The 25,773-nt window shown below is 46.2% G+C and overlaps 1 long non-coding RNA gene across 1 annotated transcript; it reads right to left on the minus strand.

Annotated features, from left to right (window-relative positions):
- Positions 1-721: 721 nt before the first annotated feature.
- Positions 722-16,039, minus strand: LOC138474932 (uncharacterized). The gene is made up of 2 exons (XR_011269624.1): positions 15,773-16,039; positions 722-1,442 (listed from the first exon to the last, which is right to left on the minus strand). It is a non-coding gene; the product is annotated as an uncharacterized lncRNA (long non-coding RNA).
- Positions 16,040-25,773: the final 9,734 nt, after the last annotated feature.

The raw sequence follows: 25,773 nt of genomic DNA on the forward strand, positions 1-25,773 counted from the left end.
AAAAATGAAAAAATAAATTTGAAAAAAATGAATTTTTCCCAGAAAATGTTTTGAAACCGGCCCTTACTCCCCAGGGATGATTTCAGCCCGGCCAGGGGCCAATCCGACCCTGCTGCCACCACCCATAGTGCGACAGAGGCCGGGCCTTTGTGGGGCCTCAGGCTCCATTAGGAGCCTATTCATGAAGACAAAAAAAACACACACCTTCTTTTGCCGCGATGACCATCATCAAGGCCAAAGAAGGTGTGTGTTTTTTCTTTTGGCCCCGGAGCCCCCCGTACTCGGCGCCCCTGAACCCATGTATGTAATTTGTTAACTGTAACTATGTACTATTGATGTTGAACGATTTCAGCTGCTGTGACCTAAATGCAACCTAAAACAACTACTGCAAACACTATGCTTATGTAAACCAGCGCCTAGATGCATCTGGGCTAAGCGCTCTTAACAAATGTCAAAATAAATAAATAAACCAGCTTTATATGTGGCCGGGTACATTGCATACTAAATGTTTTCTCTTAAGCTGCAGAGTACATAAATGTTCTCTCTTAAACTGCAGAGTAGACACTCCCCAGAAGAGCCCTTGTGATAAAGTCACCTGCTTCTAGTCACTGTTTTAAACAGACATCGTGTTTTGAGTCACGATGGGCGTAAGATTTGCAGCTTCACAAAAATGAAACATAGTTTGTGCATCAAATAAGCAGGTGCAATGGACCAGTTAGCATTATAACGTTTTTTTAAGATTTTTACTTTGCAATTCTGTTTACCTAGGAGTAAGCACAGATTGAGACGCCATCTCTAGACTTCAAAAGGAAGATGGCCGACCTGAAAACGAATTGCCCAAACATTAACACTCAAGAGAAGCCGAAACTTGTCAAGGAAATGGTCGATTCCTGTATCTTTGTGGTTTCTGCTATAGCTACTGATTAAATGGCTACAGATTAGAAATGCATTACTTAAAAGAAAGACAGTGTGAAATAAGGATATGCAGCCCAGCCTGAGGCCTTGCTGAAGGTTCTGAAAGTGTACCACCTGCACAGCCACGACCGTGACATCAAAAATGTCCACACAAGTCCCAGATACACCAAACCGTCCTGGATTCCTTCACTGTGGAGCTTGTTGCGTGGGGGAGGGGAGACACTGACCCTCTCCTGCTCATTATGCCACTACACTGAACCCCCCACATCATCCCCGACCACCATTAGTCCCTACCCAGGCAATCCATACACCTTCCGCCATGACGCTGCAAGCGGAAGTGAGCGCCCCGGGCCTCTCGCGCTTCGTCGTGCCCTCTTGGGGTTCTGGCTGCAGGTGCAATAGAACACGGTGACGCTGAAGCCATCCTGCTGGGAGTCTGGGGCCACTTGTAAATCGTGAATGCCAGCGGTGCGGTGCTGTATATCTGAGCGAGGGCGAAGAGAGGTAAGATGGCATCCTGGCATCACCTGAAAAAGAGCGGGAGACAACGTCAATGGCGTTTGCCAATACACTCACTCTCCAGGCTCGGACTGGCCTATAGGTCAACAGGGCAATGCCAGAGCCAAAAACGCAAAATGCCGGTGTGTGCCACTTTTTAGGTCAACGTGGGCCAGTTTTACTTGTTCTGGCACACATTTCTTTCAGATACTGGGCCTCATCACGAGTTGGGCAGTAGCCCTTAAATGCGGCAGGAATGCTATTACCGCCGCATTTAACGGCTAACACAATCATGAGTTGTGCGGAATGTTTGGAGTTTTACCTCCAGGGTTTTGCTGGAGGTAAAAATCTCAACATTCGGCCCATTTTTGGTGCTATTAGCGCAGCGCTAATTGCACCGGTGCTAATTGCGCTGGAGAATGGGGCTTAAACGCCTTACTGCTACTCGTGATCTGGCGCAAATTGAGTTGGACTGAGTAGCAGTAACGCTATTAGCGTTGGCGGTAATGATGCCCACTGTCCTTTCTTTCAACACAGGGCACAGTTCAGTCTTTTTTTCCCATTCACGTTTTGTTTCTTGTAGATTTCTTTTACCAATTACAAATGCAGAATGAAAAGTTCCAGAGTGCAAATAAAACAGGAACTGGAAACAGTTTGGCTTTCGTGTTGTCCAAGGATAGATATTTGGCAGGTGTTACTATCATGGTACTACCTCGTTGTATGATGGTAACGTTTGGACAAAGGTGTAAGTAAACTGGCATATGATATCAGTGCCTTGAAAATGATACCTAATACCTATACACAACACAAAACTGTTGGCTTTGCCAATGCTTGTTTCCAATGCAATGAACAAGTGCGAGGTCACCCGTACATCTTATAGATCAAGTGGCTGAAGGTGCACTCGGTTAAGAAATGATTTATTACACCAGGATCTCATTTACAGTTGAAATAAAGCCACTATAAGAAAATAGCCTGAAAATAACTCTAGCAGGCCCACGCGAGGGCCTTAACGAAGACCCGGGGGCATTACCGTGGGCGAGGGTCTTATAGCCATTAGTACCCCGGCCCGTTAGACCGGGGTACTAATGGCATTTTTTTCTGTTTCAAAACAGAAAAAAAATGAAAAAAATGGCCGCCGGGAAAGGAAAAACGTAGTCCGTTTTCCCTTTCCATGGCGGCCATCGGGATTGGACGCGCTGGGAACAGAAGTGTTTCCAGTGCATTTGCTCCAAGAAAAGAAGAAAAAAGAAGGTAAGTGGGGTTGGGAGGGTTGCGAGGGGATAGTTTGCAGGGGTCGGGGGGGGGGGGGAGGAAAAAAAATCTTACCTGAGTCCTCAGCGGGGGCGAAGGCAGCCTCTAGCCATGTGGAGGCTCGGAGTGGGGATTGCCCGGTTTCGAGCCTCCTCCTTGGCTAAGCGGTTGCCACGCCCCTCGCCGGGAACAGAGTACCCAGCACGCCTAATATACACAGGAATATTGTGTGGTATGGCTCGGAAAAGAGCCAATCCACACGTCGTATTCCCGGTGCTCAGCGGGTGCCGGGTACTAATGCAGGATAGAGCTAGCTCCAACAGATCCCAAGAGGGTGTGTTGGCCAGTGGGATTAGCATGTCCACAGGCAATCAATGGATGGTAAATAACCAAACAACACCGACATGTTGCGTGTCCTTCCTCACACCCAATCTGCCTCCTCTATGCACTCCAATGCAATAGTTGCGCTGGAGCTAAAAACAGGACTGGGTGGGATAGTCGAGCACTTCATGAGGCGGCCTGAGGACTAAGCCTACACTCTTGCCCAGAATGCACACACTCTATGTTCCTTGCTACGCTCCTTCTCATGCATACTTTTACACTTTAAAATGCGAATTCAGTCACCCACACTACCTCTCCGAGACAGCTGCTAGCACCAGGAAGCCATTAATCTCAGTGGGTTTAGTGCCTGCTGTAGAGCACATTACCTGAAATGACTAAAAGGGGCTTCTCTTCCTTGCAGGTCAACACAAAGTGCAGTGGCAAACCCAGGCTGCCCAATCCACACACGTGCATTGTGGGGAAAAAGCTTCCAGGTGTTTCTCTCTCCATGGGGCCTCATTGCCGTGGCAATTCTGTACCATTCATAGCATTCGTGTAAGTCTTGCGACACAAAGCATCCCCTCCCCACAATTCAGTGAAATATACAGAATTCCTTAACCACTTCCTCCCCACCCCACACAAAAACGAACATGGCTGCACATGTTTCCAAATGTAAATGGTTTACTTGTCCTGGGAGGGCAGGAATATTGTTGGCGCAGCAGCAGTCGGTCGGATAGCACAGCGAGTTGGGTGCTTGCTACTAATATCTGTGCACAGCCTGCTTTGCCAGGTTCGAATCCCGGCAGTATCAAATCAGCCTTTCATCCTTCCGAGGTCGCAACATTGAGTACTGCTCTGTGGGATAATACTGTCACCTGATATTTCAGTGCTCTGCGTGAGTAGCGCTATATATAAGAAATATATATTGATATGATAGGTTACCCAGAGGTTTCTAAGCACGGACCCGGGGTTCGAACCTGTGTTGCTCTTTGTCGTCTTGCTTCTAAGGCAAGCACGTTGCCACTGAGCTATCTTCCCGAGACTATTATCCTAAACAGCAAGAAGTCCAGTTAAGGTACCAGCTGCCCCATCAACATCTGTCAACGTGAGTAGACAAATACAGCACAATATGGAGGCTGGAAAGGGGTGGCGGTTATGCAGATTAGAGCAGCAGCGGCGTAAAAGGGGCCCAGGCTTCCCTAATCCACAGGGCTGCTGGGAAAGACCCATTACTGCTGGGGCAGCAAGCTCCTTTATGCAGCCTCAGCAATGAACCTTCCTCCCAAAGACCTCCCTCGCCAGGTTTTCTTCCCCGATGATGCCTTTGAAGGTATAGGCCCTCATTACAACACCGGCGGTAACCAATGGCGCTATTAGCACCATGGTTGCTGCCGGTATTGTAACGAGTCCGCCAATGGTAAATGGGGAAATACCGCCCCATTCCAAGGTTGGCGGGGCGGTAATTCCCCATTTACCATTGGCCCTTCCCCATTCCACTTTTTGACCCATAGGGCTCAATGGGACTGGGAAAGGCGGTAATTACGGTACCGCAAATTGCGGTACCGTAATTACCTCGGAAGTCCCTTTGCGGGTCCCTACTTTAACGACGTTAAGGTCGGGAGCCGCAAAGGGACCTCGTAATCAGGCGTTAAGGGTTTAACTGCGCTGACACCTTTTACGGCGCCATTAAACCCTTAACGCCAGGGTCGTAATGACCCCAATAGAGTTGCCTGGGCCTGGTGAACTTCTGCAGGAGGTTTATCCCAAATCTGGCCACCCTTTCAGAGCCTCTGCACCTCCCGAAAGAGAAAGACCAGGCTTATTCACAGGGGTCACGTTCACACCTGGCTTTTGAAAACAATACGATGGCCCTTGTGGAGTAAACATCAATGGTTTCCTTTGGGACCGACCAGGCGTTCAGAGACACTGGTTGATGCCAGCCCAGTAGGGCTTTCAGCTGTGTTCAGCCAATCAGTCCTATGCAGCAGAAGAGGGAGACTGGCTGTGCTGTGGGGCTGCAAGAACTTTCACATTTACCACCACCTGATTACATTAGCGATGGATAATAAACCGGATGTAGGTGTATTGACCGAATCCATGTTTTCGAAAGAGTGAAGTGCCCAAATGTGTTCTTTTTTTTATTACGGGGGGCTAGGAGTCGAGACCCCTTGCAGCCTCCTCTCCTTCCCCCTACCTTTATTAATATCCCTTACTCTAACCCCACATATATTTTATTTTTTTATTTTTTTAGGTAAAAAACACAATTCGGTCACTCTTTCCTCGAAAAATTGGATTCGGTCACTTCTACGGTATCGATAAACCCATGCTTCCATATCTGAAAGGCTCTGCCCGAGATCGCCGGTTCGATTGGAAAGATGGTTGATGCAGCTGCATGACTTTGGGGTCTGGTTGCAGTCCAGAGCAGGGGCCGGTAACCCGGCTGGCAACCTTTTATGCCACCTAGACCTCCCAAAGGCTGGAAGCCAAGGAATTAAGGCTTGGAGGAAGTTGTGCATATGATCACGAGGATGGCAGTCCCCAAATCCATATCTTAAAGGGACATTGCGGAAGCTAGCAGGAACCACAGCGGTATGATGTAAGTGTTGGAACAAATGCAAGACGGACGGTGGTGATCATTTCTGGCAGACCAAGCTCAGTTCCTCCAAGGATTGTGGCGCATGAGAAATGAGCGGTCATTAGGTACCGAAGGTGTGCTGTTCCTGGAAACAAGATTGGCCATAACACCATGATTAGTACAGGAAGTTGTCCAAACTGGCAACACAGGGCACCATGATGTTGTCACCAGAGGGCCTGAAAATCTAAGGCACACTTGGGGTGAAAAGTGTTGTTCCCAGAGCTGGAAAAAATAGTAGACACACTCCTGGGCAGTTGCAGCTGCTGTCAGGTGCCGTTAGTACAATCACTAGATAAATTGAATACAGCCGGTTGAATTCTTGTACAGGGCCATGGCTCTGTGTCAAGCAGTAAGTATGGGGCCTCTGGGCCAATTAACAACAGGGCTGATATGTTCAGAATCTAAAAAGGAACCTGCCAATCCTACTGCAGTCTCCACTTATCTGCCATCCCTGACCCTCTGCCCTGCACTGGCCTCTCACTTCATAACCAAAACTACGGACATCCTGTCCTCACTCTCCTCAGTTCTCCCTCATGCGCTCTCAGGCCTCCCTTGGCCCCCTCTCGCCTTCCCTCCTCCTCTCCTCATTCTCAGCAATATCACTGGATGAGGTCTCTAGACAAGTCCTCTCTATGAAAGTCTCTTCCAAACAGGTGCTCCCCTGCCCCTTCAGAACTATCAAGGACAACACTGCCTCCCTTGCTCCAGCCTTGGCTGATTTCTGCAATCACTCCTTTGCCACTGGCTCCTTCCCGCCACTCAAGCACTTCCTTGTGCACCCTCTCCTCAAAAAGCCTCCTCCCAATCTCCATTACCCCCTTCCTGGGCAAACTCTTGGAGAAGCTGGTCATCTGCCAGCTGATCCACCACACTGAATCTGTTGGTTGTCTCCAAGACCACCAATCTGGCTTCTGAGCAGCCAGAGGCACGGAAGCTGCTCTCCTGAACACCCATGAAGGCTTGCTCTCAAATCTAGATTCCATCTCTCCCTCCGTTCACATACTTCTTGACCTTTCCTCTGTCTTTGATACGGTCAATCATGCCACCCTTATAAACCAGTACATTGATACCCTGGGCATCATATGGCACTGGACTGGTTGACATCCTTCCTCTCTGACCAACCTTCCCAGGTTTAATTGGGCCCTTTTCTCTCCCCCGTCACACACTCTCCACCTGCGGCATCCCTCAGGGCTCTATCCTCTCGCCGTGGCTCTTCAGAATCTACCTTGCCCCTCTTGCCCATTTGATCTCTCCTCACTTCCAGTGATATGCGTACGATAGTAGCTCTTCTTCAAGCTTCCCTCCTCTTCTTCCTCTCTCATTCCCGACTGTCTGACTGCTATTTAGGCATGGTGTGCGGCCTACAATCTCTGCCTTAATGCCACTTAGACTGAGATCCTTTTCATTGGGACCCAGCAACCTCCTTGCCTCCTTCCCTCTTACATTCTGGCGGCCATCGATGGGACCCCTCCCCTCACCCTCTTGTGAGGCAAAAAACCTTGGTGTAATCTTCAACTCCTCTCTTTCCTCCTCTCCTCACATAATGGACCTTGCCAAGAAGGCCCACTCCCCCTTCACCCCCTTCAACTAATCCAGAATAGGACTGCAAGACTTAACCTTGGCCTCAAGACCAGGGACCCCATCGCTCCAGCCCTGAAATCCACTGGCTCCGGGTTGTTGGTAGAATCAAGTTCAAGACCCTCTGCATCATCCACAAGCCTTTCTGGGGCCTGGGACCCGCTACATCCAACTCTCTCTCCCTAAATACCTCCCTGCTAGAGCCCTTCGGTCTTCTAGCTCCAAGTCTCTGCAGATCAGATGCATTTCCAAGCAGAGAGTGGGGGGTAGATCTCCCTCTTTGGCAGGTCCCTCCCTCTGGAACGGCATCCCTCTGGAACGGCCTCCCTCCCTCAGACTTGAGCCAGATCTCTTTAAGTTCTGGAAGCTTCTCAAGACCCTCCTTTTCTCTTCTCCCCCTCTGCCTCATTTTGACTGGTTGCCTGGTTCCTTCTGATCCTTTCGGGGTAGCAGACCCTCCTCGACCAGTCTACCCCTGCCCTTGGCCTTCCCACACCCCCCTAACCTGCACTTGCCCCACCGAGCTCCCTCCCCCTGCTCTAGCCTGGCTAGGCCTGCAACCCTTGAACCAATCCATTCTTGTTCCTCGCCGTTTGCACGTGGACCATCTTTCCCCCGGCACTTGTCCATCTTGCCTCCCCTTAGAACCCGCCTAATCCATGGGCCCTTTTCCTCCCCTTGCTATCCTCCCCAGATATTGCACGCTCACCACTCCAACCTGCACTTCCTTTCCCTCCTTACCACTAGCACATTGTGCTCTGACAGGCACTCCCCCAAAGCTCCCCCAGCCACTCTTCTTGTTCCTGCACTTGCACGATCCGAATGACACAAGGCCTAGCAGGACAGTTTTTTGTTTTTCTTCATCCCTGATCTCCCATCCCTCCCCCTCCCCCTCCCACTCCCACTCCCCCTCCCCCTCCCCCTCCCCTTCCCCCACCCTGTCTTCTTGCACCTTGAAACACCATTTGCTGTATAGGTGCATTATAAATACCCAATAAATAAAATATGGGACTTCAGCACCAGACTCCAAAATAAACATTTCATGGTAGTGTTAGGCAAGTGCTCATGGTGCCCCGAAGTACGATTTATACCATCGACCACAGTGGATACACTTATTCTGGCCTTCCAAGAACTCTTTGCCGCCCAAGGCATCATCAAGACAATCGGATCAGACAATGGTCCTCCGTTCCAAGACTGTGAATTTGCAGAATTACTCAACCATAAAGGAATACACCATTAGCACTTAACCTCTTGCTGGCCAAGGGAAAACGGAGAAGGTAAGTCCATAAATGCAAGAACTCAGATCCAGTGAAACTCTGATCATTGACACGCAACAAACAGGGCAATAACAAGAGTCCAACAATAAAAAGGAATCAGCGAGAAGAGGGCTTATGCCATCCCAAATTCAAGTGCGGGACCAGGTGCTACTCTCCAATCTCTGTCCCCTAAACAATCTGTGCCTCCCTCGCGAAACAAAACCATGGACAGTAGTGAGCAGAAAAGGTTCCATGATCATCACAAGATGAGGAAACAGAGAAGTTGCTTCTTGTTTAGGTAAATAACATTTCTGTATGAAGAGGACATGAAAGCCCAGGATGTCGGGGTTGAAGAAGACGGCAACACTCATGGAAGACCAACAGAGAATTCAAGTCCCACACGTCATGAGGCAGCAATCTTTCCAATCCCCTCAGAACAAGAGCGGGCATTGCCAGCGAGCGAAGTGTCGATAGAAGGAGGACTGTGAGCACAGCTAGTGGTGGGCAAAGTTTCCACCTGCAAAGTGAAAGTACAAAATTCGCACTTGAATCCGCTTCTGCCAGTTATGCAAAATCAGCATTATGGTTACGCTGACACTGGTATTTCTCCTGGTCTTGGGAGGCGTTTCATTTCCATGTTAGTTTCGTGTAGCAAGACGAGAAACTTTGTATGGTTATGTTTTTAAATCTATGCTAGTTTTGTGCAGTGACACGAGAGAGTTAGTAAGTTTTTTCCTGAATTATATTAGTATCGCGCAGTGCCACAAGAAACTTTGCGCAGTTTTTCAATTCGTGCTAGCCTAGCACAGCTACACAAGAAACGTTGTGCCATTCTTTATCGATCCGTGCTAGTTTGGCGCAGCGACATGTGAAATTTTGTGCATTTTTTAAATCTGTGCTAGTTTCGCGCTCCAACATGAGAAACTTCACACGGTTTCCCCCAATCCATGCTAGTTTCGTGCAGTGATACGAGAAGCATTGCACAGGTCTTTTTTCGATCCGTACTAGTTTTGCACTGTGGCACGAGAAACTTTGCACAGTTTTTTCAATCTGCGCTAGGTTTGCGCAGCGGCACTAGAAACGTGCAGGTTTCTTTCAATTTGTGCTAGGTCTGTGCAGTGGCACGAGAAATTTCGCCCTGCCCTTTTTGATACATGGGAATGGCGGAGCTGCAGATTGGGGCAAAGCTGATCGAAATTGGACAGATTTCGCTTCGACAGCTGGTGGGAGGGAATCTAACAATTTCACTTAGGCCTAGAGCAGACAAATTGATACCAAACAAGTACCCAACTCCGATTGCTAACAGTTGTGTCACTGATTTCGGGCACACTATCACACACTACAATGAATGAAGGTTTTTGTATCCACATTTTAAAAAAACATGTCATTGACAGCATCAAAAAGATAATTTTTTTTAAGGAAATTAAACAATAGGAATAAATATAAGAAAAGGACACACACACAGAAAACAAAGAAAAAACTATTGTTAAACCACATGTCTGTATTCCTTGATTGCCAACCTTAAAATTGCATGCTGTGCAATACATAAAAGAATGGCATGTGGTCAAGTGGCCCGAACAGCGCGCACCCAGTTCCGGAGTAGACCATTCTCAGCCAACATTGACCACAGTCGTGAGGTGGAGTGCTTCATGTTGCTCATGTCAAGGACCACCGATTCCCAAAAGCCCCCCACTATGTTGCTGAGAGTATACCAGACCATGACGTATCGAACACTGAGATAGGCGCGTTTTTCCGATTGGGTGCGGACACGCGCCACGAGTCCCTAATGATCAGCCCCGGGATAGATCATGTGAAGGTAAAGTAGATCACGATAGATACAGTCCTTTTATATCAGAAGTGCAAATCTCCCTTTTTGCTACTCCCTGAAAAAAGAAAAACAATGCTTCATTTTGCTTTATCATTAACTTTGTTATTGTTTCCTTTATGGGTGCTATCCACATGTTCCTTTTTTCACCCTGCCTCGCCCAAAATTCTCACTTTGTTTACCCACTTTTATTTTCCTTTCCAAACCAACCATGCAAATGGGCGATACGGAAAGTCATCCCAATGGCTTCAACAGTTTCTTGCAATCCAAGTGAAATACCAAGGATGTAGCATCCACTGCGTGCTGTGCTATGGTTCCAGTCACGCAGCTAGAAGACCCAATTCAGGAACCATCCCATATTTAAAATGTTTGCAGCAGGGTCGTGGGCACCATCGTTACCAAGGCAAAGAATGAATGTTCAGTGAGGAAGAACAGTTCCTTCTTTAAGAATGCACCTCGTCAACTGATATTGGCAAGGTAGTTCTTTAAGAAAGTGCCAGAGCAACTGATATTGGGAGTTTTGTTCTTCAAGAAAGCACCACAACTGTTATTGAGAGTGTCATTCTTCAAGAAAGTACCACAGCAACTCCTATTGGGTGTGTCATTCCTCTTTCAGAAAGTGCCACAGCAACTGCTATTGGGAGTGTCACTCTACTTTCAGAAAGCGCCACAGCAACTGTTACTGGGAGTGTCATTCTTTCAGAAAGCACCACTGCAACTGCTATTGGAAGTGCCATTATTCAAGAAAGAACCACAACAACTGTTATTGCCAAGGTTGCTCTTTAAGAAAGAGCCAGAGAAACTGATGTTGGGAGTGTCGTTCTTCAAGAAAGCACCACATCTGTTATTGAGAGTGTCATTCTTCAAGAAAGCACCACAGCAACTCCTATTGGGTGCGTCATTCTACTTTCAGAAAGCGCATTAGCAACTGCTATTGGGAGTGTCACTCTTCTTTCAGAAAGCGCCACAGCAACTGTTATTGGCAAGATTGTTCTTTAGGAATGAGCCAGAGCAACTGATATTGTGAGTGTAACTCTTCAAGAAAGCACCACAGCAACTACTATTAGGTGTGTCATTCTTCTTTCAGAAAGTGCCACAGCAACTGCTATTGGGAGTGTCATGCTCTTTCAGAAAGCGCCACAGCAACTGTTATCGGTAGTGTCATTCTTTCAGAAAGCACAACTGCTATTAGCAGTGCAGTTCTTCAAGAAAGAACCACAACAACTGTTATTTGCAAGGTTTCTCTTTAAGAAAGAGCCAGAGTAACGGATATTGGGAGTGTCATTCATCAAGAAAGCACCACAGCAAATCCTTTTGGATGTGTCATTCTTCTTTCAGAAAGCACCACAACAACTGTTATTGAGAGTGTCATTCTTCTTTCAGAAAGCGCCACAACAACTGATATTTAGGAGTATCACTCTACTTTCGGAAAGCGCGACAGCAGCTGCTTTTGGCAGTGCTGTTACTTAAGAAAGCACCACAACAACTGCTATTGGGAGTCTCCAACCTGGAAGATATAACGGGTTCCCAGGGCTTTCTTGGGAACTCTGTGATCCTGTCACACACTACTGCAGAAAGGGCCAAAGTGAGTGTTGTGGAAGCAGGCCTCTATGTGCTCACCAGGAAACCACGAGTAACACACAGTTCATCATTGCATGCATTGTCTCTCAGCCCCCAACCAAGAGACCCAGAAAGGCACATGGTCTGTTGCCTGAGCCAGGGAAAAAGCACCACTCACAAAGGCATCATGAGAGTCTGGGAACATTACATGTGCTGTTAAAGGCGGGGTGATGTGATGGATAGTAATATAATGAGACAGGGTGACTACCCTCGGGTCCAGATGTCCCCTTGACCAAAACCCTCCATGCCCCTACATACTCCTAAGCGTCACAGAGTGCACGTTGTAATGACCAGTGCTTCAGTTAAGTGCAGGCAAAGCTAAACAATCTACCAAAAATAGAAGCCAAGACAAAAAGACAGACCCTTTCTTTAAAATATGCCTTCCAGCTATGAGGCAGCAGAAGCATTCTTAAACATGCTTGATGCTATACTGAGCATCTCCTGGAGTCCTTACGTCCCCGCGCCTCCCACTCAACAGGCCTGATTCACAGAGAGTTTTCCAATGGGATTGTGCCATTTTAAAACGCTTCTGTGAATAAGGTCATTTATGTCCAGCTTGGGACTTTAACCAATCATAATGCTTCATTGTCTTCCGTTTGGTTTTCAGACTTTGAAGAGGGAGGGCTGGGGATGGTTTTCCTGTTCATTAGCCTCACTATTGACCTTCATTTTATTTGTCACAAAGGTCATTTACTCCCAAACCTGTAAGCATTTTTTGACTTCCGCATAATGGTGCAACCTCCACATTTCTAGGCATGGGGTTGCAGGACTTCATCTTCCAGCTGACCTTGACCCTTAAAAGAAACTCCCTCTTGGGTTGTATTTTCATCTCCCAAGCACAAAGGCACTGCCTTCCTCGCAGCGTTTGCCCAATGTATACACATTCCCCACTCTCACTCTGCCACACACCCTACCTTTCATGCACGATTTCTCTGTACCTATACACCCCTTGCTTGTACAGCTGCTTAATCAAAACTGGAGAGTGATAGATGGTGTCTTCGAAAACAATCATAACCACTTGCATTGCTCTAGCCAACTCTCCAAATCATTGTTTTTCACTATGCCATGCCCCAAGAAAAGGGAAGACAGAACATATGCAAATCAGGCTTGGTACAACCCCAAAAGAGGCAGTCCAGCCCAGACTGCTGGGCCACTTCCCTTTTTGCACAAAACCAAAGGCGACACCAGATTTGTTTTGGCTTCATTAGTCATCGGTGAGGTGCAGCTTGCTTCTCGGGGAACACCAAACTCAGAGCCCACATCTGGACATACCTGCCCTGCTCAGGCTGTATTTTCAGGACTGAAGAGAGATGGATGGAAAGCTTTGAATTAATCATAACCACTGGCATTGCGTATCTACATCGTCATCATCAGTGTGGGCATTGTAGTGCCAGTACATTGCGAAATACCCTTTTCGTTGGCTTCCAATAACTCTTTTTCGTGGACACTTATTTTAGCATGCTCTCCTTAAACACATATTTCTTGACACCCTCCTTACCATGCCACTAGATTCTGCCACGGGTGACCTTTCATCCTTGCTGGCACCCTCTTTTCTTTGCACAATTATTTGCTGGCACTTTATTCTATTGCACGCTTATTACCCGGCACGGTCCTCTGCTTGCACGCCTGTTTCCTAACACTCCCTACAGATTGCACATTTATTTCCTTACTCTCTCCGATCCTTGCACGCTTACTTCCAGGCACTCTCCACTCTTTTGCATTTACTTCTTAACACTCTCCTGCCACTCCTATTCCCTAACACTTTCTACTCACTCGTGCTTTGCAACCATCCCTTGTGTCTACACGCATGCTTGCTGACACTCTTCTTGCACACCGATTTCCGAACACTTTCCTCTCCATGCACACTCACCCTTGCTTTGCAACCATCCCTTGTATCTGCACACATGCTTGCTTAAACTCTCCATGCACACCTATTTCCGAACACTTTCCTCAATTGTACACTCACTCTTGCTTTGCAACCATCCCTTGTATCTGCACACATGCTTGCTTAAACTCTCCATGCACACCTATTTCCGAACACTTTCCTCAATTGTACACTCACTCTTGCTTTGCAACCATCCCTTGCATCTGCACACATGCTTGCTTAAACTCTCCATGCACACCTATTTCCGAACACTTTCCTCAATTGTACACTCACTCTTGCTTTGCAACCATCCCTTGTATCTGCACAAATGCTTGCTGACACTCTCCTTGCACACCTTTTTCCGAACACTTTCCTCCGTTGCACACTCACTCTAGCTTTGCCACCATCTCTTGTATCTGCACACATATGTGCGAATACTCTCCTTGAACACCTATTTCCGAAATCTTTCCTCTCCTTGCACACTCACTCTTGCTTTGTTACCATCCCTTGTATCTGCACACTTGCTTGCTGACACTCTCCTTGCACATCGATTTCCGAACACTTTCGTCAGTTGTACACTCACTCGAGCTTTGCAACCATCCCTTGTGTCTACACACATGCTTGCTGACACTCTCCTTGAACACCTATTTCCGAAATCTTTCCTCTCCTTGCACACTCACTCTTGCTTTGCAACCATCCCTTATATCTGCCCACATGCTTGCTCACACTCTCCTGGCACACCTATTTCCGAGCACTTTCCTATCCTTGCACATTCACTCTTGCTTTACAACCATCCCTTGTATCTGCACACATGCTTACTGATACTCTCCTTGAATACCGATTTCTGAATACTTTCCTCTCCTTTCACACTCACTCTTGCTTTGCAACCATCCCTTGTATCTGAAAACATGCTTGCTGACACTCTCCTTGAATACCGATTTCTGAATACTTTCCTCTCCTTGCACACTCACACTTGCTTTGCAACCATCCCTTGTATCTGAAGACATGCTTGCTGACACTCTTCTTGCACACCATTTTCCGAACACTTTCCTCAGTTGCACACGCACTCTTGCTTTGCAACCATCCCTTGTATCTGAAAACATGCTTGCTGACACTCTCCTTGCACACCGATTTCTGAACACTTTCCTCTCCTTGCACACTCACTCTTGCTTTGCCACCATCCCTTTTATCTGCTCACATGCTTGCTGACACTCTCCTTGAACACCGATTTCTGAATGCTTTCCCCTCCTTGCACACACTCTTGCTTTGCAACCATCCCTTGTATCTGAAAACATGCTTGCTGACACTCTCCTTGCACACCGATTTCCGAACACTTTCCTCAGTTGCACACTCACTCTTGCTTTACAACCATCCCTTGTATCTGCACACATGCTTGCTGACACTCTCCTTGCAAACCGATTTCCGAACACTTTCCTGTCCTTGCACACTCACTCTTGCTTTGCAAACATCCCTTGTATCTGCACATATACTCGCTGACACTCTCCTTGCACACCTATTTCCGAGCACTTACCTATGCTTGCACACTCACTCTTGCTTTACAACCATCCCTTGTATCTTCACACATACTTCCTGACACACCGATTTCCGAACCCTTCCTTCTCCTTGCACACTCGCTCTTGCTTTGACACCATCCCTTGAATCTGCACACATACTTGCTGACACTCTCCTTGCACTTCGATTTCCAGCCATTTCCCTTTCCTTGCACAGTAATTTCCTGGAATCATCTCACTCTTACTTTACAGCAGGCACCCTTCTCAGCAAATGCTTGCTGACACTTGCCTCTCCTTTTCTTACACTCTTGTGTTCACCAACCTCCTTCCCCAAATCCCCCTCTCCTCCTTCGGCTGCATGGGTTTTCTGCATCATATGGTCAGTTCCTCCTCTCTTTGCCCCAAACTCCTTCCTTGAGCTTGATGACATTTTCCTCACACTAAGCCCCCCTTTTTTTCTCTCCCCTGTTTCCTTCCCTTCCCCCTCTTTCTCATTACCTGCACAAAGGTGAAGGCAGAATTCCTTTGAGGGGCGCTTTGTACAACCATCACCGTCCTCCCAGCCGGTAGATCGGCAGCGGGGCAATTCGCCTCGGGCCTGAGGGAGAACACGGCACACGGGGTAAGTGGGCTCCTATGGCTTGGGCTTCCTAGGAAGGGGTCACAGCCCTGTGTGCCCCCCACAGGCTGGGACAGTGAAGCAGCAATCAACAATAGGGGCACAGCTTCCAAATGCATCCTGGCACCACCAGTGCTCCAATAGTGGGTGAGTGAGTGACTGAGGTGGAAAGAAGAGCCGTGGTGAACCTGAAGGGCCCGGTCAATCATCTACTTGGATCACAGGTCAGAGTTTGCTTCAGAGAGTTTACATAATGTATAATGATTTACTGACGATGGGACAGACATCTGGGGTGACCTGCCGGACAGTGAATTCACTGGATCTCAAGACCATTGACAATGAAGATAAGGGACAGACTGGCATTGGGTCAGACCTTTCAGCGCTGTTACGCTTACAGGCAGACACCTTTTGTTAAACGTGATTTCACAGGCAGACGCCAGAATAACCACACTTTGCAATAAGAAACAAGGATATGAAAACAACAAGATTCCACCCAGCTCCTATTACTAAGTGACTTTAACTTGGGATTCAATGATGATGAGGACAAACAGGCCCACTCCATCCAATTAATCTTAGTCGATCATGGCCTTACCCAAAAAGTTTTAGCCCCCACACATATAAAAGGACGCACATTAGATTGGATGCCAACCGAAACTTTGCTACTACCATCTCTAATATTTTACCACAAACCTGGACTGACCACCACCTCATCTGCTTCTCATCCACTATAGAGCCTCCTAAATTAGACAACCCCCAAACAGCACCACCCATGCCAACTAGAGATAAAAAAGAGATCACGGCTGAAAAACTTCTCCCACTCCTACTACCAGCTCTCACTGCCAGCGATATCAACTCTGACCCTAATACGCTAGTTAAATCATTCAATAACACCATGTCCAAAGCTTTGGACATAATTGCCCCAATCAAATTACGTAAAAGTAAACGAGAATCTCATCTCAACTCATGGTTCACCCCTCGCCTCAAAGAACTGCGAATCCAAAAACGTAAACTCCAAGCTATCTGGAGGCATACATCATCAGATGAGAATACAATTTTACTTGACAACCTTGCTAAAAAATATAAGAAGGAAATAATCCAAACTAAAAAAGACACATTCAATGAGAGAATTAGTAAATCTAACTCTAAAGAACTCTTTTCCATCCTCCGGGAAATGGAAAACCTGATTGCTCCCACAGACAATGTCCCCAAGGACAAACAATGGTGTACCAGTATCCAAAATGCCGTAGCTAACAAAATCACAACCCTACAATCTAAAATTGCAAAGAAGAAAGCATCCTTGAGCTCCCCTGGAGCCCTTACTACCCATTTGACAGATACACCTACAACAGCTACACAAAATAACTGCAAACCTTTCAGATTTTCCAACATATTCATTCTGGAAACTGAAAAGGTGATATCATCCTTGAAACCATCTAACGGCCATGGTGACAGCTGCCCAGCACAAGTTATTAAGGATGCAGCTAGAGACTTAGCACCCTTCATCTCTAAGTTAATCAACGCCTCCTTTAGATCCAGTACGGTACCTACTAACCTCAAAGAATCCTGGGTATTACCTCTCCTTATAAAACAGGCCCTCGACCCAGCTATCCCTACCAATTATAGGCCCATTACCACGGTCCCATTTCTCCTTAAAATTATTGACAGAGTAGCATACCTCCAGATACAAAACTATCTGGAGAAGAACCAACTTTTAGGATCACGCCAATCTGGATTCAGACCATTACATGGTACAGAAACTGCCTTAATCGACCTTAAGACACAAACCGACGAGCTGAAGGATAAAGGTAAAACAGCTATGCTCCTCCTACTTGACCTATCGGTGGCCTTTGACCTGGTGGACCACGCAGTGTTATGCAACCACCTAGCGTCTGCCGCCCATTTCTCAAGCGAAGCTATAGCCTGGGTACAATCCTTCCTAGCCAACCGTACGATGAGAGTGTTCTCCCCCCTAGCCTCAGCGGACCCAATACAAATCACCTGTGGCGTCCCACAAGGTTCATGTGTCTCCCCCACAATGTACAACATCTTCACTAAGCCACTCTTCGACAAACTTGACAGACTGGGAGTAACTTACACTAATTATGCAGACGATACGCAGATCCTCATAACACTATCTGGCAACTTTGTCGAAGACACAGCTCTAGTAAACAAGATTTACCGCCTCATTCAGGCATGGATGGCCTCCCACGGCCTCTGCCTGAATGACGACAAACCAGAGATACTGATCCTGGGTTCCGACTCTACCCTCAAAAAACTCAGCCCTAATTATCTCGCCTTCAACATAGACGGCAATATAATCAAAGTGGCAACTGAGGTAAAAACTCTAGGTTTCTACCTTGATTCCACACTATCTCTTAAAAAACAAACTAACTCCCTCGCCTCCTCCACTGCTTACACCTGCAAATTAATCAGGGCTTGCAGACCTTACATCTCCAAAACCAACTGCATCACACTAGCCAACGCACTAGTAATGTCTAAATTGGACTATTGCAACGCCCTATATGCGGGTGCCAGTAAAACTGTCATAAACAAAATGCAAATACTCAAGAATAATGCTCTTAGAGCAGCCCTGGACATACCCCGCAGAGCGCACCTATCCAACATCAGGAAAGACCACCATTGATTAAAAATTAGTGGCAGAGTCCTCCTCAAGACGCTTTCTCTCACCCATAAAGGACTGAACAATACTGCGCCCCCATACATCTCGGCTAGACTGACTAGAAAATCCTCTAGTCACCACCATAGAGCCTCTAACCACTTCCTACTTGAAATTCCAAGATTCAGACTAACAAAAGCAGGCGGCGCAAGCTTCCCTGTTAGAGCTGCCTGTGCCTGGAATGCACTTCCTACTGCATTGAGAGCTAATCTACCCTACTCTAGATTTAGATGTAATGTGAAAAGTTGGCTCTGGACCAATGACAACTAACAAACTGATCCTCTGCTCTAGTCCCAGATCTTTGCATAAAATTACCTGATACTTCCGAATCCGGACTACAGACTATCTCAATGCCCCTTGTGATGTGAGGTTCTCACAACTTGTACCTCTTGTAGATATGTATTGTAAATATGTTAATAATGTAATGTATCTTTTGTATGTATCCTCTGTGTGTAACCTAAGCTCAAGTATTCTTGTGACTGCTGCGCCCGGCTACCCCTGGGTTTGGAGCGCATTATCAAATAAAAAACTAAACTAAAAACTAAACTATTGATAAGGTACGCACAAAGAGAGATCCTTGTGTCACCACTCGACTTCCCTGATCCCCAATCCTTGCTCATGAGCTTCATCTACTGGCCTCCCAGCTCCATTGCTCTGACCCATTTGCTCATCTCCGTGGAAATGTATTTATTAATTTATTTATATACAGGAGGAACGGTGCTCTTTTGATCACAAAAGAACGTAAAATAGATAAGATATCAGATTTGACGGGAAGCAGTGAGTTTTTTACAGTGGGGTGAGTTTGAGGTACATTCTGACCAAGTTGTGGAGGGGAGTAGATGGAACAGTCACCGGGGACAATACATAAGTTGACATTCATAGAATAAGGACAACCTACATTGGATGTTTTTAAGTGCAGGTAGGTGGTACGGCCAGCTGTGCTCGGGAGGTGACCATGAATGGTGAAGTGCTAGAGTGGAGGCAGAGGAAGTGAGAGGCAGGTTAGAGGTGAGGGAAGAATGTTAGCCAGCAGGCAGATGAGAGGCGAGGCATATCGCCCTTGCTCATCTTAATGCTGTGCAGCTTGGTGAATTTAAAATCTGGACTAGCACCAATTCCCTCCAGAGAGCTTCTGTCATTGTTGACAGTCTTGAAATTATGGGTCTCACCCAGCTCGTTTCTGTTCCTAACACATACAACGAGTCACACTTTGGACCAGATTTTCAGCACATCTTACATTGCTACATATGCAAAATCTTACCTATAGGATGGTCTGATCACTATGCGGCCCGCTTGTCAATTTCCCTACCTTTGCCCTCTGCTGCCCTGACCCCCCCCATCTATCAAAATGCTCACCCGCCCCTCGAAAAAAAAACTCTCCATTGACATGCTTTGGCCTGATCTCTGCTTCTCAGAACCTCATCTCTCACATCTCGACCCCTCTTCTGCAGTCGCCGCTTTTGACAATTGGGTCTAATCTGCAAATGGCCCAAAAAATCCAATGACCTCAAATCTTTTTGTAGATCAAGAAACTCAGTGGTTTGCCCTAACCCTTGCCATTAACACAACACAGACTACTTTTATGGCATCTCTCTTCCTCTGAGACGCCTAAACTCGCCTACAAAAGTCAGCTCAATCCTTATAAGCAAGCTATACACACACCCAAAATCACCTACTTTTCTCATGGCATTGAAAAGTCCAGGGATGAACAAAAGGAAGGCTTTGCCACCCCAAAGCTCTTTCCTCCTCTCTTTTACTTTCCTCCCCTAATACACCCTCTCACATTACACCTCAGTGAACAACTAGCTGCCAACTTGTTAGACAAAGGACAGTCCATTTGGGCACTCATCTCTCCCACCTCAAATCTTCCTTCGATCTGGCATCCCGACACCCAACCCTCAAATCACCAGCCCCACAGCTTTGCTCCTATCTTCCTCCCATTGCTTATTACCTATATATCTTGGACCAGATCCAGATCCCCTCGTGATGCGTGCTCTGTCGCGCCACTGAACCTCTATCCAGTGGTCTTGGTTCCCCGTTCCCTTACCCTCTCCAATAAATTTCTCAGCTCAGACTCTCTTCCCATTGACTTTAAATCTGCCGTTGTTTCTCCCTCCTCAAGAAGCCTTCTCTACTCTCCATTGTGCCACATAACCTACACCGTATCTCTCTTAATCCTGCTTCTTCCAAGATGGGCACCCATATAATCATCAAGAGTATCAACTCTTTCCCTCACTTCAGGTAGGCTTTTGCCCAGGTCAGGGCACTGGTTATTATCTGGTTTCATCAGTTGACCATTTCCACAAAACCACCAATAATGACAACCCGAGTCCTTGTAGACATCTCTGCGCCTTCAACATTGTTCATCATAAGATTATAGTTAAGTATCTCCATTTAACAGAGGCTCAATTTTCAGCGGCTTCATTCTTTTCTTATATACAGTGTTCATGCTGTCTCACCCTCTCCCTTCCCTGACACTTGTCCACCCTTTCACTTGTGGTGTTCCCCGGGGCTTTTTGCTTTCCCTTTCTATTGCCATAAGTGTTTAGAGGCACCGAGTTTCTAGAATGTAGCCCAGAGGATATCCCTTTGTAAAGGTCCACCAAATTCCCATCTGGACCCAGACTTATCCGCCAGCTTGCTTTACGAGAGCCACTTCAACCTCTTTCAGGGAAAGGGGGCAATTCTTTTAGTTCGATATGTTAAGACTCTCCAAGAGATCTTTATATACATATGGGACCTCCATGGAGGTCCCCGACTCGAAATCCCCATTAGCCGTTTTTTCATACAAGGAAGTAAAGTTTCCTACCTAGTTATTCGGAAGGATGTAGGCAGAGGTTACGTTGTTCTTAGATGTAACATTATCGCAGCTGTCAGCCACCACTACCAGTTCATTCCATATAACTAATTGGTACATGAACTTTCTTTCAGGGAGGGTAATCTTATATTCCCTCTAGACTGGTTTCACCATTTCCTTATCTTTGGTTAATTTTGTAAGTGCTAAAAGATTAGGATTTTGTTTGATGAATATTTGGTCCTTTTGCGTTCATGAGAAACATCCCCCCACCCCGCCCCCCCCCCCCCCCATGGAGGGCAAGAGTGCATGAAAATTATTTATTCTCCTAATTTCCTTCCTTAATATGAGGCTCCCAGATAGTAAGAATGTTTACAAGAGTGTTTACCACTTCAGTGTTCACAACATTACCTTCCCCAGAGTCCATGTAGGGGGTTTGGAGGTACTAACTGATGCGGTTGAGGGGCCCTCTAGACTGGTTTCACCATTTCCTTATCTTTGGTTAATTTTGTAAGTGCTAAAAGATTAGGATTTTGTTTGATGAATATTTGGTCCTTTTGCGTTCATGAGAAACATCCCCCACCCCACCCCCCCCCCATGGAGGGCAAGAGTGCATGAAAATTATTTATTCTCCTAATTTCCTTCCTTAATATGAGGCTCCCAGATAGTAAGAATGTTTACAAGAGTGTTTACCACTTCAGTGTTCATAACATTACCTTCCCCAGAGTCCATGTAGGGGGTTTGGAGGTACTAACTGATGCGGTTGAGGGGTCCTCCATCAGCTAATATCCATCTCCAGTGGTTATCCTCCTAAGGTTAAAGACATGGGTTTGTGATCAAAGGTGAACATGCATATGAATGAGCTCACTTGTACACCAAGTAACCAGTCAGGCTCCTCCCCGCAGTTCTGCTTCACTAACTAAAATGAAAGTTAGAGTGGTATGGAAAAGGATTAGTTAATAATTTTCTTTTTAAATCATTAGTTTTCACAAAGCTTTCTCTTAACGTCTTTGCAAGAATGACTCCTAGAACAGAAGGATAAAATGTGAACTGTTTTGGAGCATTATTTCTAAAAGAATGGATCACGTCAAGTATTTCCTTATTGAGATTCCATTTCAAACAAATGTTTGATTGCACTGCTGGAACATCCACCATGTGTGGTATAAACCTTAACCCGAACACTCACGGTTTTAGAGAGCTATGTATGAGAACCTCACAAGAAATAATGTACAATACAGTCTATACTTTGAATCTATGGATGATCCAGTAATGTGTTAAATGATTATGTTAATACCAAACTATAGAGAGGGTCCCAGGTTCTAGTGGGCGAGCTCTACCAGTATAAACAAAGTTTCAAAGATGAAGTTCTTCATAAAGAGAAATTATTCTTCAGTAGGCATTTATAGTCAGTTTTGTTTATAGCTATTTTCCCAATGAAGATGAGAAATAAATATCTTATTATTTTTACTTCTGCCTATAGGTAGATGCACCCTATATAGAGACATCCTGAGGAAAGCTTAGTAACAATACACTGGCTGAAACATGTTGAGGTTTTTGTTTCTGCGCAAGAATAGTCTGAATATAAGGAGGACATCATGAAGGGAATGATTCCAGAGACTAATACTGTTTTTTAAATCTTTGTTAAAAAATAGTGTGTTTTGTTTTTCATTCTGTTGTGTTCATAAAGTGCCCTGTATGAATACATTGAGTTTCTTTAGATAAGGTGCAACGGATTATTTGGCAACGTAAAATATGCAATTTATTAAAAAGTGTTTCACTAAAATGGCGTTTTGAGTATTGGGGCAAAACAATACCAGAGTGGAAAGATGTTCATGTAACTCAATAAAATAAAGGACCTTTTCTTACCCAATACATGTAGTCAATCATATATATATTCAGTGAAAAAACCTTTGTTAAGAAAGGGTTAAGGTGATCAGATTTAATGCAACAAATCCCCCGATATTCAGCAATAAGGTTTCGAGCAAGCCCACCTTAACTATGTTGTGCAGTGTATGACCTAGCCTGTGGCCACGCCCCCGGCCTGGCCTTCCAAGGATGAGAGGGTTTCCCCCAGTAAATCCTTTCCATTTCCAGCACTGGACAGAAGGGGCTGGGTCCAATAACCTACCATCCCTTATGGAGCAGGTAGCCTATGTATAGGGTCTCAACCAACCAGCCAAGCAGGTTTGCACATTATGTAATTTAGGTCACTGATTATGCTGTTTGCCTTCCTATATATGTTGCTTGTGCTAATTTAGTCACTGATTATGCTGTTTGCCTTCCTATATATGTTGCTTGTGCTAATTTATGCAAAACGTTCTGTGGCAGCAGAGTTCTTTGCTTTACTGGTGCACTTCTATTTTGTGGAGATAAAACTTTGTTTTCCTTGCAAGAGGTGTGCTGGGCTTTTTTCCCTATTGAGTTGTAATTTTTTTCTGGTGAGAGCATTGAGGGGCCTCTCTACTTTTTTGGTGACCCCAATGTGATCTCAGCGACCCTGCGAAGACAGAGGCTTCCAGGCCGCATCTCTGGAGGGGCCGCGCCCACCTACAGTGACCAGTCCGAAGTGCGCAACCCGCAGTTGTGTACAGGAGCTGTTTTCACAGAATTCCTATCTGCTCTTTGAAGCGGGGCACATGGCGATAACAAAGAGGGGGGGGGGGGAAGGAGTGTTGAAAGTTGCACCATTTATTATTGTGATGAGGAGACAAGGGTAGGAGCTCTGTATAATTATATATTATGCCCAATATATTTCGGGGGGGGAGAGGAAAAGTTGTGATTGTTGTTTTAGCTTATTATTTAAATGTATTGTTTTAGTGTATTGAATTATTATTGTGAACTTGGTGGAGGCTAAGGGAGGGCCAGTCGAAATAGCATGAGTGCGCAGTGTGCAAAGGGGGAAAGTGAGTGACGAAGGAGGAAGGAAGGCATGAACAGAGGGTGACTGCGGGGTGGGAACGGAGGACTGGTAGAGGCGGCTACAATAATATTGTGTGCGGTGTACGTCTAAACATTTTTTTTATTGAATATACCATTGTTAATATTGGGGAAATTACTCTGCTGGATTATATGTCTAGTGCGTTGCCATTGTACAAGGATAAAATAGAGAAATACCACAAGCGGTGGTTGGTAGAGACCCAAGAGGGAATCCCCCGCCACTGACCAGAGCACGGGTCTAATAATAGAGAGATATTAGAGCACATGTGCACATTTCTAACAGCTAAGTATAGGGGTGAACAATTGCAAAAGCGAAAAGAGATTTTAGACATGTGGAAAATGGTGGAGGATGTAGAGGACACCGCCAGGTGCATGCCACAATGTGAAGGTAGTGCCCTCCTAAATGTAGTAACCATAATAGCACCAGAGGAAGGGCCATGACCCGTGTCTAGAGAGGCGCTCTATCCACTCACTGACCACCCCAACCCCATATCAAATAACCCCAAATAGCATTACACAGCGGGAGATCAAAACACAGAAGGAGTTAGAGGAGGCATTGGAGGCAAAACAAGCAGAGTTGACCCTCTTGAGGACAGTAAAGGCGGGAGAATAAACAAGGGTGCGGGTTGGATGAGAGGGCTGGGGACATTTTGTTCAGATTGGACAGCACTGCCATTAAGGATGTGAGTGTTGAGAAGCACAGGAGTAAAGATCAAGGGGCAGATAGTGCAGATTATGTATGGGACAGTGAGATCAGACAGGGAGGTGCATGAAGAGGAGCAGGAAGGGGATGGGGACAGTGTAGAAGAGTTCAAAGATGAGGAAGGTGAGGTGCAAGGGGCTCCAGAAATTACACCACGGGTAGAAGGTTTGTGGGGTGAGCGATTGAGGAGTAGGTCTGGGTGGGCAGCCGTGGCAAGGAAAAAGGGAAGTGGAGAGTGGAGTGAGGTCTAGGCATGCAAATGCCGCTAATACACAAGGGACCTGAGAGGGTGAATTATGTGCCATGGGCGCAAATGGATAAAAATTATTTGGTCAAGGCACTCCCGGCCCCTACTGCTGCAGCAGGGAAATGGATATACGCTTTTGAGAAACAGACAGTGGGGGTTCCTTTGGCTGTAGAAGACATGAAAAGCCTACTTGTTGCAATTGTGGGGGACCACGTTGGGGCTCTGTGGGTCAAGGCAGCAAACCATAGAGTAAAACTATATGATGCGCACGATGGGTCACCTTTTAACAATATCAGGGGACAAATGTGGGACGCACTGCAACGTATCCGGACACCCCTGACTTACAGTCCATAATGGAGTATACAATGGGGGACGATGAAGATGCCGCTCAATATATCTTAAAAGCACAGGAGATGTGACGAGCGGAGATGTGTGACCAGGGGGATCAAACCGTTCCTCTTTTCTATTTCGTTATTAAAAGGGGATTGCCCAAGGAAGCTCAGAAGGTGCTTGACAAGATTG

The sequence above is a fragment of the Ambystoma mexicanum genome, chromosome 1p, assembly GCF_040938575.1.
Source record: "Ambystoma mexicanum isolate Mex_15411 chromosome 1p, UKY_AmexF1_1, whole genome shotgun sequence".
NCBI lineage: Eukaryota > Metazoa > Chordata > Amphibia > Caudata > Ambystomatidae > Ambystoma > Ambystoma mexicanum.